The sequence below is a fragment of the Chiloscyllium plagiosum genome, chromosome 16, assembly GCF_004010195.1.
Source record: "Chiloscyllium plagiosum isolate BGI_BamShark_2017 chromosome 16, ASM401019v2, whole genome shotgun sequence".
NCBI classification, from domain to species: Eukaryota; Metazoa; Chordata; class Chondrichthyes; order Orectolobiformes; family Hemiscylliidae; genus Chiloscyllium; species Chiloscyllium plagiosum.
Genome location: NC_057725.1, coordinates 42,190,339 through 42,210,580, shown reverse-complemented (window position 1 = coordinate 42,210,580; position 20,242 = coordinate 42,190,339). Strand labels below are relative to the sequence as shown.

Genomic DNA, 20,242 nt, shown 5'->3' with positions numbered 1-20,242 from the left:
AGTGTACTTGACACTTCACAAGAAATTACATCTGTCGCACTTTTCCGTTCTGTCAGCCTAGGCTTTCTTTACCTCCTCCTCCTTATTGTTTGTCAAACATCCTGGCTTTGCGCTAATGTGTACTATATACATTACAAACTCAGTTTAAGATACCTTAGTTACCACAAGATCAAAGGTCCACAAACTTTAACAGAGTCAACTTGGAAATAATTTGAGGTTTATAGAACGATGAATAAACTGTACAGTAGCGCCTCAGAATATGAACGACCCCGCTCACGAACAAATCTGTTTACGAACAGGATTGTATGTAAAATTTTGCTTCAATGTACATACGAAATTCAAGGTACGAATGCATAAAGCCCGTGCACAACCCACGTGGTTTCATTGTTCTGCTTTGCTAGGCGCGCTTTGAACGCAAAAGCTCTCGGGTCCCGCATGATCTCATTCAGTTCGTCTTTGGCACGTGCGCGCTGTGAACATCGTTCGTTGCTACGTCCAAGCATTCTTACGCTATCTAAACAACGGGAAAAATGGATTCAGTTCGCGAACTGGGTCCTGGAACGGATAAGTTCGTAAGTCGAGACGCTACTGTACAGGGTTTAATTCAACCAATTACCTCAACTAAACAGATTAGGTAGGATTGGGGTTGTACATAATAGTCATACAAGGCAAAACCATTTTAAATGCGTATTTTCCGGATAGCAGTACATTTCAAACAGGTTTCTGGCTCAAGTGATGAATGATGATTTACTGAATGCTTTCAGGAGATCAGAATCTGCTACTGGTTGGTACAGTGGTCATTGTATAATGCTACAAGATGTGATTTTAAACTGGGAAAATAGATTGAAGAGCAATTTGTCAGTTTCCTCCCCACCCCCCACTCCCCAACCTTGAGCTGGCCCAGAATTGCACTTTAACCTCTTCCAGGAGATGTCATGACTCCTGATGGTCTGTATTGTGATGCACTGAAATTTATAACAATGTGGGATAGGCTGGATAGACCAGTGAATCTTTTATAGGTCTATGAAATTTTCAGATGTTCATAACCAAAGTGACTGACCACTGAATTACTATTCAGTGGCACTAAACAATGAAGCAAGCTAATTGTTAAACAAGTCAGAGTTTTGGAAATTCATGGTTTCTATACTCGGACAGTAAAGAGATGCTAAAACAATGTAAGGACACCTAACCACTCGACACCTGGAGGAAGAACGCCTCATCTTCCACCTTGTGATCCTGCAATTGCACGGGATTAATGTGGATTTCACCAGTTCCCTCATTTCCCCTCCCCCCCGCCTTAGCCCAGTCCCAAGCCTCCACTTGCCATCGCTCTCTTGATCTGTCCATCGTCTTTCACATCTATCCACTCCACCCTCCTCTCCGGCCAATCACCTTTCCCACCCATCTTAATCTATCTATTGCATTCTCAGCTACCTTCACCCTCGCCCCATCATCTCCCCCCCCCGCCTCTCATTTACCCCTCAGTCCCCCTGCCCAAAAGCCTCATTCCTGATGAAGGGCTAATGCCCGAAATGTCGATTCTCCTGATCCCCGCATGCTGCCTTACCTGCTGTACTTGTCCAGCACCACACACTCGACAAAGGACACACCTCAGTCCACACAAAAACTGTCTAATCACAACATTCCAAAATTTGTCACTCAAACATTAACTACAAACATTAGTACATCCTATAGCTTATTACATTTTTTTTTATACTTTGCCGACATTATGAGACTATTCCCTTCTCAAAAGTATCCCTGTGTTAATTCTATTGTATATTTATGAGAAGCCAATGACGTCACATTGCCAATTTCTAATTGATCTGTTAGAAAGTAAAAGAATGGTGAAAAAAAATCAAACTCTATGGTTACCTTCAGGCTCTCATTCCATCTACCTCCAAAGAAAGGTCTATTGGCTTACAGATAACTATGATTGCATAACATAATGCTCCCCCAACCATTGGAGGGGTACTTCTACAAGGAGAGGGACAAAATGCAATATGAAACTGATGCATACAGAAGTTAAGATTAGGTCAGTTATTAGCCAAATCCAACAACAAACTTTCAGCAGGAGAAACCTAACATATAAAAGGTTGAATTACAACAAAGTTTTGCACATCCTTCAGGTATTTGCAAATTTAGATTAAATCAATGCTGCTTACACTCTTGCAAAGCCACGTTATTAATATTTAGGCATAAGGAATTGTCCACAAAGCTTACCGTCAAGTCACCAACAATCCTGTTCCTCATCGGTATTTCATTTGTTATTTCTTCACCACTATTTTGACCTCTCTGCACTTTCCTGCATTTGGAGCTTATGAAAAAACACAGCAATCTACATGCTTTTACTTCCTACACTTAAACATATTCATCAGAATCTCCTCTCCCATATCATTCTTTATTAGGACCATAAAACAATGGAATTCAGTGTCTCTATCTCTCTCATATCTTGTTCCATGCACAATATTTGCTTTAAACATAGAAGTGCCTTATTTTGGTAGCATCCTACATCTATCAATCTCAAGGAGAGGTATTGCACAGATAATTAGACTGTGAACCTTCCTCCATTAGGCCTAACTATGTACTTCAAGCTTAAATTTCTCATCAGCACATTGCACAATATGTAATAACTTATCAAATTAAGAACACTAACTATCCTTAAAATATATGCATATTCCATCTCTGACCCAGTTTGCATACACAAACCAAATGTGTGCGCATACAAAACTGGCAGGTGACTAGACGCAGAATTGATGTCCAAATCCTCAACAGCATGAACCCATGGTATTGTCTATCAGATTTGGTGACTAAAGTGTAAAGCTAGTCAAAACTAATAGGTTAAATAAAATGAAGGCAATGAGGACAAAGAGATATATTCGAGAAGATATGCATTTGAAGCGTCATCACCTACACCATCACAGATCATGTGCAGAAATGTAGGATCAAGTTGGGTAAGTCTTTTTTGGCTGGCACAGTCAAAATAGGCTGAAAGGACTATAAGTTATGACTTTATACAAGTGATGACTGCTTGACAAGAGGACAAATACACTCAAGCTAGTTGGGCTCAAATGCCCATTTGTGGTGTAATATCTATTGTATTTGCGTTACTAATAACGCAATCAATCTACTCGGAAGTTATTTCTGATCTCGTCAACTATTTACTCATGTATACAAAGAGGTTACTTAAAGGTACTAAACAGTGATTTCAGTTGAGAGAAAGTGATCCTTTATTAAGTAGTCAGTATCTCAATTTAAGCAATATGTAACTTTGTTATCCTGTACAAGAACAAGAATTATACATTGCAGTAAATACTGTGGTTGCAACATTTCATGTTGTAAATAAGGTTGATTTCATCATTCAGTGAACTGGAAAACACTTTCAAATATGTACAATCAAATTAGAGTGGAATAAAACAGAAAACATTGGTCTAGAACTAAGAGACACAAACATAAAAGCAAATGGGAAGGGTTTAAGAGGGATAATGGGCCAAGTGTTGGCAAATGGAACTAGATTAATTTAGGATATCTGGTTAGCATGGATGAGTTGGACTAAAGGGTCTGTTTCTGTGCTGTACATCTATATAAAGGCTAAGTTTGTAGCGAGATGCCTTATTAAACTGCTGCAGTCCATCTAGCATAGGCACACCACAGTGCTGTTAAGCAGGAATTTTGGGTTTCTGACCCAGTAACAGTGAAGACACTGGATTGTAATTCCAATGTATGGCTTAGAGGTGGTGTTCCCATGCATCCGTTGCTCTCGTCCTTCAAGGTGGTACAGGTTGCATGTTTGGAAGATGCTGTGACAGGACCGTTGGTAGTGTTGTTATAGTGCATCTTGTAGATGGTACACATTACTGTTACTGTGTCTTGGTGGTGGACAGCGTGAATATTTGGTTGACAGATTCAGCAAACTGTTTTCTTTCAAGCTTCTTAAACTGGAGCTAAAATTCCAGAAAAGTAGAGTATACGCCATCAAATTCCTAACTTATGCCTACAGCATTATACATTTTAAATTCCTGCTGGTGATATCTGTGCCTCTGATAAGCTAAAACTGTGTACTTGAGAAATGCCAATTTTCTCCGTTATGAATAAAGCCTAAAACGAAAGAACCATGGATGCTGAAAATCAGAAACAAAATCAGAATTGCTGGAAAAGTTCAGCAGATCTGGCAGCATCTGTGGACAGAAAGCAGAATCAATCTTTTGGGCCCAGTGACCCTGCTTCAGAACTGATTGCGGCTAGATAAAGGTTGGTATTTCTGCTGAAGTTGGGGCGAGGGTGGGTAGAAGGGGGGGAAGGAGTAAACGATAAGTGGAGATGGAGCCCAGAAAGAGAGAGAGAGAGAGAGAGATTAAAAAAAAAGAGTTGGACAGGCAAAGAAGTGCTAAAGGTCAGCGTGGGAGAATGAATAGCTGCTAATGGGGACTGCTAGTGGCTGACAATGCATTAAATAATTAAAGCCATAGATTTCTTTAAAAAAAAAATTCTATATTTCAGATTTTACCATAAACCTATCTATTCAAATTTTGTAGTTTGTAAAATGATTAAAAAACAAAGTATACTCAGTACTTTTAACTTTCTGCTTTGAAATGTGAGAATTTCTTCGTGTCATTGGTTCTTAGCTTTTTTTTTTTGAGTGCAGCACTTCTGAGAAATGCTAGAGATGCCTTTTAGCTTATAGAATGAAAGCAATGCCAGCAAAGACAAAATCAACATCATGGAGACCACTAGATCTTTGCTGCCACCTTTCACAGAATCATCATCATAGGAAAGACTCAGCAACAACAGCAAACCATGGTGCACTATAGTTTAAAAAAGGGAGAGGAAAGATCCATTTCTGATTTCACAGAAATGACAGTTGATTGACTGGTACGTTAGTAGCTGTGTTTCTTTTATCCAAATGCAAGGAAATTAAAATGTTTGATTTTTAAAAGAGTAAAATAAACATTCAGTTGATTTCCCTATATTTAAGTGACATCAGAAGACAAGTAAGTAGCTGGCTAGTCTCTTCAAATAGTAAGGATTATGAGTTGTAATCAGTTATATTATTGAATAGATTGAGAAATGCTAGGGCAGTTCCTAATCTCCAGAGTACATATCAAGCGCTATGTGGTCCTGCAACCAGAATTTAAGAACCTAAGAAAGAAATTAGCAAGCAGGGCCTTAAACATAAAACTTCTGGATTACTCCTGGTACTATATGTAACTGAGTACAGAAACAGAAGAATACAGCAGATCAACACGTGGCTGCAATATAGGAAAGAATAAAAATGAAGAAAAGTTGAAGACAAGACCATTACAGTGCTGGGGAAAGAAGGTCATCAGCATAGTCATAATGGGGACATTAGTTGTTTGAATATAGAGTGGAATGGTAGTAAATGGGCAGAGACGGGCAAGAATTCCTAGAGTTTCCAGTCCAAAGAGAAAACAGACACTAAAAAAGACCTGGCTCTTGGGCATGTGGTATAGATTACATACAGGAATAAAATTATTTTTAAGAGTCATAACATTTAGATTTCGCTATGGAGAAGAACAAAGAACAAACCAAAGAAGGAATATCTCAAGGAGAAAGCCAATGGGATAAAAATGGATCTGACCTAAATAAGATGAAATCACCACAAAACCAAAACTGAACAAGGCTGCCTTTACAAACAGTTTGGTCACAGTCAAGGTATATTCCCACAAAGGGGAAAGGTAGGACAAAAGTTCATAGTTCCTTGAATGATGGAAGAGATACAGATCAAGATAAAAAGTGTGTACTTTTGATAAACACCAGGAGTTTAATTTGGCCATGAACTATGCTGAATACACAAGGTCCACAGGGGAAGAGAAAAATCAAAGGGAAACAAAGTGTGCGTATGAAGGAAAGCTGGTGGCTTACAGAAAAACGAATCTTCTTTTGGCATCTAAAAAGTAAGAACATTGAAAAAGGGAGTTGGACTGATAAGGGACCAAAATCGGCAGTTCCGCATGGTTACTACATTATAGCAAAGACAGTAAATGGATATTTTAAATCTGTGCTTTTGGTTGAGAAAAAGAAGGAAGCATATGTCAGGTACAGACAGGATACATCAAGTGAATTCTTAGAAGAGTTTAAGGGCAGCAGGAGTATACTTAAGAGGGCAATCAGGAAGGCAAAAAGGGGACCCGAGATAGCTTTGGCAAATAGAATTAAGGAGAATCCAAAGGTTTTCACGAACACATTAAGGACAAAAGGGTAAGTAGGGAGAGAATAGGGCCCTTCAAAGATCAGCAAGGCGGCCTTTGTGTGGAGCCACAGAAAATGGGGGAGATACTAAATGAATATTTTGCATCAGTATTTACTGTGGAAAAGGATATGGAAGATATAGAATATAGGGAAATAGATGGCGACACCTTGAAAAATGTCCATACAACAGAGGAGGAAGTGCTGGATGTCTTGAAACGCATAAAGGTGGATAAATCCCCAGGGCCTGATCAGGTGTACCCTAGAACTCTGTGGGAAGCTAGGGAAGTGATTGCTGGGCCTCTTGCTAAGATATTTGTATCATTGATAGTCACAAGTGAGGTGCCAGAAGACTGGAGGTTGGCAAATGTGGTGCCACTGTTTAAGAAGGGTGGTTAGGACAAGCCAGGGAATTATAGACCAGTGAGCCTGACCTCAGTGGTGGGCAAGTTGTTGGAGGGAATCCTGAGGGACAGGATGTACGTGTATTTGGAAAGGCAAGGACTGATTAGGGATAGTCAACATGGCTTTGTGCGTGGGAAATCATGTCTCACAAACTTGATTGAGTTTTTTGAAGAAGTAACAAAGAGAATTGATGAGGGCAGAGCGGTAGATGTGATCTATAACAACTTCAGTAAGGTGTTCGACAAGGCTCCCCATGGGAGATTGGTTAGCAAGGTTAGATCTCATGGAATACAGAACAGGCTCAAGGGTGGTGGTAGTGGAGGGTTATTTTTCAGTCTGGAGACTGGAGTGCCACAAGGATCGATCCTGGGTCCTCTACTTTTTGTCATTTACATAAATGATTTGGATGCGAGCATAAGTAAGTTTGCAGATGACACCAAAGTTGGAAGTGTGGTGGATAACTAAGAAGGTTTCCTCAGATTACAACAGGATCTTGATCTGATGGGCCAATGGGCTGAGAGGTGGCAGATGGAGTTTAATTCAGGTAAATGCGAGGTGCTGTATTTTGGGAAAGCAATCTTAGCAGGACTTATGGTGTAAGGTCCTAGGGAGTGTTGCTGAACAAAGCGACCCTGGAGTGCAGGTTCATAGCATCTTGAAAGTGAAGTCGCAGGTAGATAGGATAGTGAAGGTGGCATTTGGTATGCTTTGCTTTATTGGTCAGAGGATTGAGTACAGGAGTTGGGAGGTCATGTTGCGGATATACAGGTCATTGGTTAGGCCACTGTTGGAATATTGCGTACAATTCTGGTCTCCTTCCTATTGGAAAGATGTTTGAAACTTGAAAGGGTTCAGAAAAGATTTACAAGGATGTTGCCAGGGTTGGAGGATTTGAGCTATAGGGAGAGGCTGAACAGGCTGGGGCTGTTTTCCCTGCAGCATCAGAGGCTGAAGGGTGACCTTAAAGGTTTACAAAATTATGAGGGGCATGGATAGGGTAAATAGACAAAGCCTTTTCCCTGGTGTCAGGGAGTCCAGAACTAGAGGGCATAGGTTTAGGGTGAGAGGGGAAAGATATGAAAGAGACCTAAGGGGCAACTTTTTCAGAGGGTGGTACGGGTATGGAATGAGCTGCCAGAGGAAGTGGAGGAGGCTGGTACAATTGCAACATTTAAAAGACATTTGGATGGGTATATGAATAGGAAGGGTTTGGAGGGATATGGGCCAGGTGCTTGCAGGTGGGACTAGACTGGGTTGGGATATCTGGTCGGCATGGACAGGTTGGACCAAAAGGGTCTGTTTCCATGGTGCACATCTCTATGACTCTAAGCAAGGAGACGCTGCGGAGGACATAGTGAAAGTGGAGGTTATTTAGTTACTTGAAGAGTTTAAAAATGATGGGCAGTATCGGAAAGACTGCCTGTACATATAAAGTTTATTTTTCAGTCTTTCCTCAACTTAGAGTAATCGAGAATTACAAATGTCACACCCTTGTTCAAAAACAGACTCATTAAAAGGTAAGCTCTGGAATTTCTGGCCAGTTAGTTAATTCACGGTAGTGAGAAAGTTTCTAGAAACAATCATTTGGAACAAAATTAAACCGTATTTGCCCCAAATGCCAACTAATTAAGGAAAGCCAACATGGAAGTACTGAGGCCAAATTACGTTTGACCGACTTAGCCTTATTTTTCTTTGGAGGTGGTAACAGAGGTTTGACGAGAGTAGTGCTGTTGATGTAGGACACACGAAATTCCAAAAACATTTGGCAAAATGCTGCACAACAGACCTCAGCGCATGGTCAGCACTCACAGTAAAAAGGACAGTAGCAACACTGATACGAAACTGGCCAAGTGAAAGTAAATAGTAACCATAATAATTGATAACTAGGTTGAAGAACATAAGAACTATGAGCACTGGTAGGCCATCTGGCCCTTCATATACTGGAGCTCCCAGCAGCCAGGGTTAGGTTAACTACATAAAACTCAATCATTGTGAATTAAGAGAAGGATAGCACAGAACTTCAAATGGACACAGAATGGGCAGCCAAGTGACAAAATTAACTTAATGCAGAAGAGTACAAAAGGATTAATTTTGGGAGAAATAATATAGTGACAAAAGAAGAGAGAGAGTATAATTCTAAAGGGGTTCCAGAAGTAACAGAGCTGGAGGTCATGTACATAAGTCACTAAAAATAGCAGAACAAGTGGAGAGAGCATTTAAACAAACCGCATCCCAAGCGTCAATTAAGCATACAGTACAAAAATCAAAGACATTATGATGAACTCAAATAAACCATTGGTTTGGCCTCAACTGAATAGTGTGTCCAGTTCTGGGCATTACATCTAGGAAAGGTATGTAAAAGATTCATGTGAATAGTTCTAGAGATGTACTCACTTACATAGATAGGAGAAGTTGGGACTGCATTCTTTTGGAAAAGGTTGAGATGAGATCTGATGAGGTACTCAAAACAATGATTGGTCTGGACGAAGTAGATAGGGAGAAACTGTTTATTGAGGTACAATCCAGTATCATAGGGATAGACTTAAGATAATTAGCAAAAGTGAGAATGTGTATAGGGTATAAGCAGGTAGGGAAAGAGTTAAGTTCGGAGTTTTGTGAAACAAGAAGTTCAGCTGAGCATGACTCAGATCAGATAAGAACTTACAGTTAACAATGGGGCTCTAGAGGCAAGGGTAATGGATTAACAAGGTGCAAAAGCAGGTAAAAACAAGGACTGCAGATGCTGGAAACCGGAGTCTAGATTAGAGTGGTGCTGGAAAAGCACAGCAGATGAAGCAGCATGCGAGGAGCAGGAAAATCGACGTTTCGGGCAAAAGCCCTTCATCAGGAATAGAAGGTAGAAAAGCAGTCATTATGTTGAGCCATTTAACAATATTGGAATGGGGGTGGGGGGAGGGGAGGGAAGAGATTATGGGACAACAAAAGAATCAATGTCAACATGAGGAAAATCTTCCTCACGTAGCAAGTGGCAAGGATTTGGAATGAACTGTCCCAGAGTGTGTACTGGAAGCAGGTTCAACTGAAGCACTAAAGACTAAATTTGGTTATTATCTGAAAAGAACGAATGACCTGCACAATGGGGAGAAGGCCAGGGAGTGGTGCAAGATGAACTGCCCCTTCAAAATGTCATAACAGTCAGCGTGAGCTGAAAAGCTGTGCTGTGTGCATTCTATAAGTCAACAGTGAGAACTGCCACTTTATCACTAACTACAAAACATGGCCAATAGAATAGAAGTATATATAAGCTGTTCTCCTAAAATCATTTTTGCCCTGTACCATTCTCCTATAAATCAGCATGGCATCTTTTCCATGGTCAATATAACAACTTGCAGGGATGTACCATACAATAAAGCTTCCCAAGGCACTTTCAGTCTTATAGAAAAAATGAAACTCAGGCACATAAGAAGATACAGCATAGATAACCATCTAAATAGGCAAATATGTGGATTTTAAACATTGAGAAGACGGAGCATCATAATCTGTCACTCTTCCAAACTCTGTTTCCTTAGCTATGAACTCTAACCTTCTTCATGAAGAGAGTTTAGGATTAGACCAGTCTATTTGTAATCTTGTAGTCACATTTGAACCATTGTTGGGCCAACAAAACTAAATTGACTTTAAAAATGCACAAAGAAAATTGCACACCTTTTCTATTTGTAAATAAAGTTCAAAAGAGAGAGATTATTACACAAGCAGAACAACAAAACAATTTTAAAACAATCAATTTTCCATTCTTCCATATGTTCATTAGATTCCCAGAGATCAAATTCTACAAGCAGAGTACACAGAGTTGGATTAATTTTGAACTACTCGACATAAAGAATGATTTTTCACTCAAATCGCATCAAGGTCACTTAAGTAGACAGGTGAACTTTTATAAAACGAGAACACTGCTACTGGTAAAAAGTTTCACTTTATATTTGAAAACAAATCAATAAATTTTCCACACACTGGCCCAGCAAATCTGTCAGTCATCGGATCCATATTTTAAAAAAATAAATGGATTCAGCGTAATCAACTATGTGTCAGTATTTTGTATTACAGATTGATTAAAACAAAGTAAGCAGCAGAATTTCCTTACGTAATTAGAGTACAGGTGGCATGAATAAAGTTGACTTCTTCAAACTTGTTGACAATTGCATTTTTTCAAGAGAAATTTGGCACAAAAAGTCAGGAGGAAGAAGTGAAGACTGCAGATGCTGGAGGCGAGAGTGTGTTGCTGGAAAAGAACAGCAGGTCAGGCAGCATCTGAGGAGCAGAAGAATCAATGTTTCGGGAATAAGCCCTTCCTGATGAAGCAACACACTTGACAATAAAAGGCCAGGAGCTTAACTTCAGAACTAACAGTGAAATATTCTAATACTGAGAAATTTGTTTTTTGCGAAGACATTAAATATAAATATAAAAGGTGTACAATTACCTAGTTGGTGTTAGTGCGTTTTCTAGTTCAATGACATCCAACAGAAGTCATTAAAGTAGTGACCTGTACCTAGTGATATACATTAATGTTTTCAATAAAATACAGCTTCTATCTTTACAGATAGAGTCATTGAGAAGGAAAGCTCGGAAACAGATCCTTCGGTCTAACTTGTCCATGCTGACCAGATATCCTAAACTAATCTATTCCCACTTGCCAGCACTTGGCCCATATCCCTCTAAACCCTTCCTATTCACATACCCTTCCAGATGTCTTTTGAATGTTATAATTGTACCAGCCTACACCACTTCCTCTGGCAGCTCATTCCATATACGCAACACCCTATGTGTGAAAACGTTGCCTCTTACATCCCTTTTAAATCTTTGCCCTTTCACCCTAAACCTATGTCCTTTTGTTCGAGACTCCTCCATCCCAGGAAAAAGACCTTGTTTATTTGCCCTATCCATGCCTCTCAAGATTTTATAAACCTCTATAGGGTCACCCCTCTGTTCTGATGCTCCAGGGAAAACAGCCCCCAGCCTATTCAACCTCTCCCTATAGCTCAAATCCACCAACCCTGGCAACATCCTTGTAAATCCTTTCTGAACCCTTTCAAGTTTCACAAGATCCTTCCGATAGGAGAGAGAACAGAATTGCACACAATTTTCTAAAAGTGGCCTAACCAATGTCCTGTACAGCCGCAACCTGACCTCCCAACTCCTGTACGCAATACTCTGACCAATAAAAGAAAGCATACCAAACGCCTTCTTCACTATCCTATCTACCTGCGACTCCACTTTAAGGAGCTATGAACCTGCACTCCAAGGTCTTTGTTCAGAAATACTCCCCAGGACATAATTACACATCCTGCTGTAATTTTCCTTTCCAAAATGCAGCACCTCACATTTATCTAAATTAAACTACATCTGCCATTCCTCTGCCCATTAGCCCATGTGATCAAGATTCCATTGTACTGAGATAACCTTCTTCACTTGTACAGTGAATGTATTTTGTGCATATTTAAAAGCTCTACCATCCATTAGCCAATGCAGTAAATCATTCACTAATCAAGATACTTGTTCTTACTGCTTACATTTTAGTAAATATAGTGTAATGAACATCAAAATTGCAAACCCAAAGGCAAAATACACATGACAGTAAATTAATCAAATGATATCAACATTTAATGCTCAAATTACTAAAAATGCTAACTGTCATACCCATGTGGCTAGTAACTAACTAATGAAGCCAATGTCATCTTGGTTAAAAATGTTCTTTCATTTCCTTTAAAATTCCATTGAACAGGAGGACAACAAATTGAGAATACAGAAACACTCTTCTTTCAAATAACAATTTTCGCTCAAGTGTAAAATTCAATCAATTGGTAAACTTTCAGAAATATTAGTTAGGATTGAGCAACATTAAGGTTGGCAGCAAAACAAATACAGAATAAGGAGTCTCCATCTCAAGTTATGCAAAACACTCCAAGGATTAGTTTCTTTATTTTATTTATAAATACACAGCTCTCTGTAAACCTTACTCGCCCATTCCATACATGCAGTATTTTGGAACCAGAGTCATTTGGCTGAAATAAATAATAAAAATATTACAGATAACAGCATTTAGTATATAATAGTGACATTTGATTTCCACTGAATCTCTAGTGCAGAAAGAAGCCATTCAGTGCATCAAGTCTCCACCAAACCTCCTAGACTCAGCATCCTATACTATCCTTGTAACCCTGCATTTAGCATGGCTAACCTACTTTGCCTGCACACTATGGGGAAATTTACTGTGACTGATCCACCTAATTTGCACATCTTTGGACTGTGGGAGGAAACCGGAGCACACGGTGGAAACTCACACAGATGCGGGTAGAACATGCAAACTTCAAACAAAGGCAGTCACCCAAGGCTAGAATCAAACTAGGGTCCCTGGCAATGTGAGGCAGCGGTGTTGACCACTGAGCTGTGCCTCCTCACCACCAGCTGCAGCACAATTTCCTACTTCTGAGCTGAGCCAAGAGGCCTCGTTTCAAGTCCCACCTGCTCCAGAGGTATGCAATAATATCACTGAACATGCTGTTTAGAAAATAGATACTATCCTTAGCAATCTTATTCAATCATGACACACTTAGCCCCACCAATGTCATATGAGGAGTCATTAGACAAACTGAGCCTATAGTCTCTAAAATTTTGAAGAATGAGAGGTAATCTCATGGAAGACTACAAAATAGTTAAAGGGATAGACAGGGTTAAAGCAGGTAAGATGTCTCCCTTAGTTTCGAAGTCTATAACAGGAGACAGAATTTAATAGCAAGACTGATTCCAATTAGGACCAAGCTGAGGTGATATGTTCTTAATCAGAGGGTGGTAAATCTTTGGAATTGTCTACCATCAAGGATAGTGGAAGCTCAGGCACAGAGTATATAGAACTGGTTGATAAATTTTTGATTATCAATGGCATAAAGGGTGACAATAACTAAAGGCAAAGTGTTCAACCAGTCAGGTTCGATGGGCTGAATCGTCTACTTATGCTCTCATGTCCTATTCTCCCAGCACTAACAATTGGTTTTAGCATGAAATTAAGGATTTTGGGGAATGGAAAGGAAATAGAATGAAAACAACCTTAAAGCTTTACACCCTTTCAACTTAACCCTCCATATGATGTAAAGACAAATTTGTGGATTCATGTTTTGACAACCAAAATTTCCAAATGTTAATTATCATTAGCTTTGGTTCATGCCATTTCAGTATTAAAATAATTCAGGATGAAGCTGCAAATCAAGTGAGCATAAGTAAACTGGTGCATTCATGACTATGATCAGTATATAGACTCAGAGGTCTACAGCTCAAAAAAGACCCTTTAGCCAGTTAAGTGCCACAGCTTAGGCAAGTCTGTGCCAGCCCAGAACAAGCACCTAAAAGGTTGTATTCCTATTTTCTAACAGTTGATATTGTATTGAATTCCAGTTTTTCACCACACTCATTTCCCACCCTCATATCCCCTCAAAACCTCTTGCCTTACATCTATGCCCCAGTTGTTGATTCCTCCACCAAGGGGAAAGTTCCCATTGTAATTTTATAATCTCAATCAGGTCCCCTCTCAATTTCCTCTGTTCTAAGGGAAACAATCCCTGTCTGTCCAATATCTCTTCATAACAAACTTTCCAGCCCAGACTACATGTAAATCGCCTCTCTACCCTCTCCAGGCAAAACATCCCTCCTATAATGAGAATTCCAGAGCTGCACACAATATTCTAGTTGCAGCCTAACCAAAGTTTAGTACAGTTCTAGCATATGAAGACAAGTTTTCCTATATGCTGCCTTAAGTGCTTTATCTACCCATCCCTGTACCGTAAGGAACCAACAGCCATGCAGACAAAGATCTCTGATCCTTGGTGTTTCCCAGTAACCTACCATTCATCATGTATTCCTTCTGTCCTGCCCAAGTGCATCACCTAACATTTATCTGGATTGAATTCCATTTGTAGTGTTGTTGAACTTCAGTCGCTAGAAAACTAGTTCTATTAAATAATAAACTAATCCAAAGATTGGGAGATCCAAACAACCAATTCAAATTGCAATTGTTTATAGCAGAATTAAAATAGTTCTAAAATAATTTATTGAACATGATATTCATGTGTAGGAGTAGCAAGAGTACAATACTGTAAACAACTGTTTACAAACACACATTCTCTAAACAGGTGAACAATAAGTGCCTGAAATGTCTCTCTTACTACATTCAAATATAGAAATTCAGAAAGGAGTTTTGAAAAATCTGAAATAAAAACTGAAACTGTTGGAGGAACCTAGCAAATCTGACAGCATCTGTGCAGCCAGAAACATTACTCTTCTTCAGAGCTGATATCACAGTATCTTTGAATTTAAAATGTTAATTCTGTATCTCTCCCCAGATTATGTAGCATCTGAGTTTCTCCAACATTTTCTGTTTTATTTCAGACTTCTGACAGCTGAAGTATTTTGCTTTTTTTAAATAAAAACATGTTTTAATTTGCCCAAAAGTGGTGTCGTAACTGAGATATGACATGTTGAAAATCACTACAATAAAATTGCAAGTCCAAAGGTCAGTGAGTTTGTTTTCACCCAATTCATAATTTGGAGGAGATGGAAGTTTTGTTTACTACAATTGGTCAGAACAGAAGAATCAGAATGCTATACCAGATGAAAGCCAACTTTTTACATGAAAAAGTTGGGGATGTACAATTGAAAATTGTTCCTAGAATAATACTTAAAACCTATAAAATCAGACAGGTTACAATTTCACACATATATAATATATTGAATTGCTTTAAGAAAACAAACGTGCGTTAAACTGCAGCAAATAAACCACAAGGGGTGAGCAACTCAACTCATAGCTGAAATTAAAACCACAAGTTCATAGGTTACTCTTTCCTTGTTAAATTTTGTAGAAATCAGCTCTAACCATAATGCATTATTGCCATTAAGGCAAAAAGCTGCAAGAGATCTTAAAGGTTAACTGTGATGCAAGATCCAGTGCTTCATTTATCACAGGTGGCTTTTACAGCAATGCAATTAAAAGGTTTGCTCAAGTCAGATCCCCTCACAATACCTCTCCCAGAAATGCTAATAAGAAGTATTCTACATTTTTTTATGCCATGCCAGATTGTAGTGAGCACTCAGACTGCAAAAGAATACATCACATAATGTCTACATTCTAGTCTCAGTTTAAAAGTTTAACAGATGGATTTTAACTGAAAATGTGTTGCTGGAAAAGCGCAGCAGGTCAGGCAGCATCCAAGGAGCAGGAGAATCGACATTTTGGGCATGAGCCCTTCTTCAGGAATGGCTTTCCTGAAGAAGGGCTCATGCCCGGAACGTCGATTCTCCTGCTCCTTGGATGCTGCCTGACCTGCTGCGCTTTTCCAGCAACACATTTTTAGCTCTGATCTCCAGCATCTGCAGTCCTCACTTTCTCCCAGATGGATTTTAACCCAGTCAAACCTCAACATATGATTTATGGCAAGGGGAGTGAAACAGGGGTGTAGAAAAGTTAAATTCAATAACCTAATGAAAACATAGCCCAAAATATTGATGTAGCCCTGGTTCAAAATCCAATGAGGAAAAGCATTTCTTGAAAACAAGTGGTTGTGATCTGCATTATGCGAAAGGGTGGAGGAGATATTCAAAATTGGTTTTCAAAAAGGAGTTGGATAAAGCACCTAAAGAAGAAAAAAAAGGCTATGAGGAAAGGTCAGTAAATAAGACTAGCTAAACTGCACTTGCAGAGAATTGGCACAGACTTGACAGGACAAATAGCCTCTTTCTAGACTGTAACCATGTTATGATTCATACCAGACCCAACATGTAACATAGAGATCACAACATTATGGGTGAGTCTCTACAGACTGTCAGAACTGCTTTGGCGCTAGCTAGTCTTCACTAGGAATTTGACGCTGAATTTTAGAAGCATAAACATGGCACAAACCACAGTCTAAATCCAGGATGTCTCTCATATTAAATGTATTAAATTTAAGCATTTGCTTAATTATTAATTTATTTCCCCAGAACATTAGGTATGATGCAAGTTTCTGATTGTAGTAATAATGAATGCCTCTAAGATGTTCTACCACAAAATTATGATGAGTCTTAAATCTTATTTTTGTCAATGAGTCAATGTCAATTTAATTACACATTCCTAATCTACATTTCGTTTTGAATAAGTTACCAATTCAGTACAGAAGCCTTAGTTTAATAGATAAAATTGCATAATGGTGACTACTGAACATGCATTACAAGCACAAACAAAAAGTGCTGGAGAAACTCAGCAGGTCCAGCAGCATCGCTGGAGAAAGAAGCAGAGTTAACATTGTGTCTAGCAACCCTTCTCCATTCAAAATCCTAAATTGTAAGTTTAACAGAGCAAATCTAAATCAACTCAAATAGGCGGATGAATGGCAGATGGGAGTTTAATTTAGATATATGTGAGGTGTTGTATTTTGGTAAGGCAAATCAGAGGAGGACTTAATACATTTAATGGTAGAATCCTGGGATGTGTCACCAAACAAAGATCTAGTGTACAGGTGCATAGTTCCTTGAAAATGGAGTCACAGGTAGACAGGATGAAGATGATGACATTTGGCACACTTGTCTTCACTGATCAGAACATTGAGTTTAGAAGTTGAGATGTCATGTTGCGACTCTGCAAGACATTGGTGAAGCCACTTTTAGAATATGGTGTACAATTCTGGTTGCCCTTCTATAGGAAGCATGTTGTTAAATCTGACAGTGTGCAGAAACAATTTACAAGGATGTTGCCAGGACTGGAGGGTTTGAGTGACAGGGAGAGGCTGAATAAGCTGGGGCTTTTTTCCTCTAGAACGTCAGAGGCAGAGGGTTGATCTTATAGAGGTTTATTAAATCATGGGGTCATGAATAGGATGAATAGCCAGAGTCTTTGCCTAGTGTGGGGGAGTCCCAAACTAGAGAGCATAAGTTTAAGCTGAAAGGGAAAAGATTTAAAAAGGCCCTGAGAAGTAACTTTTTTTACGCAGAGGGTGGTGTGTGTATGCCAGAGGAAGTGGTGGAGGCTGGTAAAATTATAATGTTTAAAAGGCATCTGGATGGGTATATGAATAAGACGTGTTTAGAGGGGTATGGGCCAAATGATGGCAAATGGGACTAGCTTAGTTAGGGACTAAAAAAACTGCAGACACTGGAATCCAAAGTAGACAAGCAGGAGGCTGGAAGAACACAGCAAGCCAGTCAGCGTCAGGAGGTGGAGAAGTCAATGTTTCAGGTATAACCATTCTTCAGGACTGGGGGTGGGGGTAAAGGGAGCTGCACAGTAGGGAGTGTTATGGGTGGGGAGAGGGGCAGAGTGGTAAACTAGCGATAGGTGAACACAGGTAAAGGATACTGTTTGGATGGTCATGGGAGGAACGAATCCAGTTGATGACTAGAAAGAAGGGTCGGCAAGTGAAATGGAAAGGAGGTGGAGGGCCTGGAAAGAGAGTCGGGAATGGGAAGGGAGGTTATTTGAAACTGAAAAACTCACGCGTTGAGTCCTCCAGACTGTAGGCTTCCCAACCTAGTTTACTGAATACTGTACTCCCAATGTGGTCTTCTCTACATCAGTAAGACAAAACATAAACTGGGGCCACGTTTCGCTGAATATCTCAGCCGGACCTGCAAGAGCCAACCTGACCTCCTAGTCACCATCCATTTCAATTCCCCTTCCCATTCCCTCTCAGACATGACCATCCTTGGCCGCCTCCATTACGACAGCAAATCAGACCACAGAGTGGAGGAGCAATACCTCATCGTCCGCTTGGGCAGCCAACAACCCAGAGGACTCAACGTTGAGTTCTCCAAGTTCAAATAACCTCCTTTCCCACGTCCAACTCCCTATCCATCCCATCCCCTTTGATTCCTCTGACTAACCCTTCCTTCTAGCCACCAAACTGATTCATTCCTCCCATCAACCAACTAGACCGAACACTCTACCTGCATACACCTATCACGACTCCACCATTCTCCCCACCCATAACCCTCCACCCTATCCACAACCCTGAAGGGTGAGACCCAAAATGTTGACTTCATCTCCTAATGCTGCCTGGCTTATTGTGTTCTTCCAGCCTCATGATTAGCAAATAAGAATAGGACAGATTAGGATATCTGGGAGTGCAGACAAGTTGGACTGAAAGGTCTGTTTCCAAACTGTATAACTTTATGACTCTATAATCGAATATCCTAAATCGTGCATTTCACATCATCACGCACACTTGAAAGGTTAAAGGTTTCCTAAGTGCAAAACTAGTTATAATCTCAGAAAACAAAAAGATCCTTCAATTAAAATGGGTATAACTTGAAAAGTAATATATAATTCAAGGCTACGCAATTAAAGCTAGTTATTGAATTAACTGTAAACATTATACGGTGTTAAACCCGTGCTACTGTCACAAGCATGTCTTGACAATCTCAACCTTCCCTCCGAAAACAACTCAAATGAATCAATCTATACTTTTCCGAGAAACGTATTAAAAAACAGATCGAATAGATACTTTAAGAAAAATCAATTAACACGATTTATACGAGAGCTCGTCTATTAGGTTTCCCCAATAGAAGGGCGGGAGGGGGTGGGGAACACTAATGAGATAGCAACTACCTCCTCTACTTTGCCATTTACAGGAGGTAAGATACACAGTAAAAGGGCCAGGCCGCAATACAAACTCCCTTCTTCCTTATCTCTGAAACAAAATACACAGAAAACATTATAGCGATACGTACCCAGCGGTTTCATATATCTATCATTCGAACTTATTAAAACGAAGAGAAAGTATTGTTGTGAACAAAGTAAAAAGAGCGCGGTGATATAAACTATTTACTTTGACTTAAAAATACGTTCTGTATGTGTAGATCTCGGCGGGAAATTACGGCAACAAGCCCTACTTTCCAAGATGGCGCCTCCGCCTGTACAGGTCAAATCTTCGAACCGACGGATGCGGCTTGTTTTGACAATCCCAACACCCTCTGCGCCGCATCTGTCAATCATTCAACAACTGCCCCTCCTGAATCAAACAAACCTTCCGACCACACCACGCCTTCACCCGGTGACAGACCAATCAGCTGGGGGTGTCCCGCAGTGGGGCACGTGATAGTGATGTCCAATCAGAACGCGTGATGTTCTTCATTCCCTCCCCCCACACATTCTTTGCTGAAATGGTGGCGAAATGAGAAGGCCTGTGAGAGGTGGCGAAAGCAGGCCAGAAAAGTTAGGTGTGAAGCACAGTATGTGTGGGGAGCGAAACAGTGTTAACGTTTTGGGCTCAGTGACCCCTCTTCAGATTTCCACCTATTTCTGTTTTGTTTTCATTTCTACATCCACATCTGCAGGGCTTTTTTTTTGTTCTAACTAAATGTGAGTGGAAGGGAAGAATCGATGTTCAGGGTGAGAGATGATGCACTGGCAAACAACACAACTATCACTCTTCCAAGCTCTGTCAGTTCTGGAGAAATCACTGTGAGCTGGAAAACCCCAGCAGCATTAGTGGAGAGAGAAGCGAGTTAATATCAAGTGTTCTGAAAAAGGGTCACCAGACCAGAAACATGAATTCTGATTTCTCTCCACAGACGCCGAAATCAAAATTAATGTTTCTGGTCTGTTGAACCTTTGACAGAACACTCGATATTCTCTTTCTCTCTTCACAAATGT

The 20,242-nt window shown here is 40.0% G+C and overlaps 1 protein-coding gene across 1 annotated transcript in view; it reads right to left on the bottom strand.

Moving 5' to 3' along the window:
* The window catches only part of ppp6r3 (protein phosphatase 6, regulatory subunit 3), a 133,607-nt gene extending 114,037 nt beyond the window's left edge, over positions 1-19,570 (bottom strand). The window contains exon 1 of the mRNA XM_043706412.1: positions 19,318-19,570. The gene's annotated coding sequence lies outside the window, so the exon portion shown is untranslated. The remainder of the gene's footprint in view (positions 1-19,317) is intronic.
* Positions 19,571-20,242: the final 672 nt, after the last annotated feature.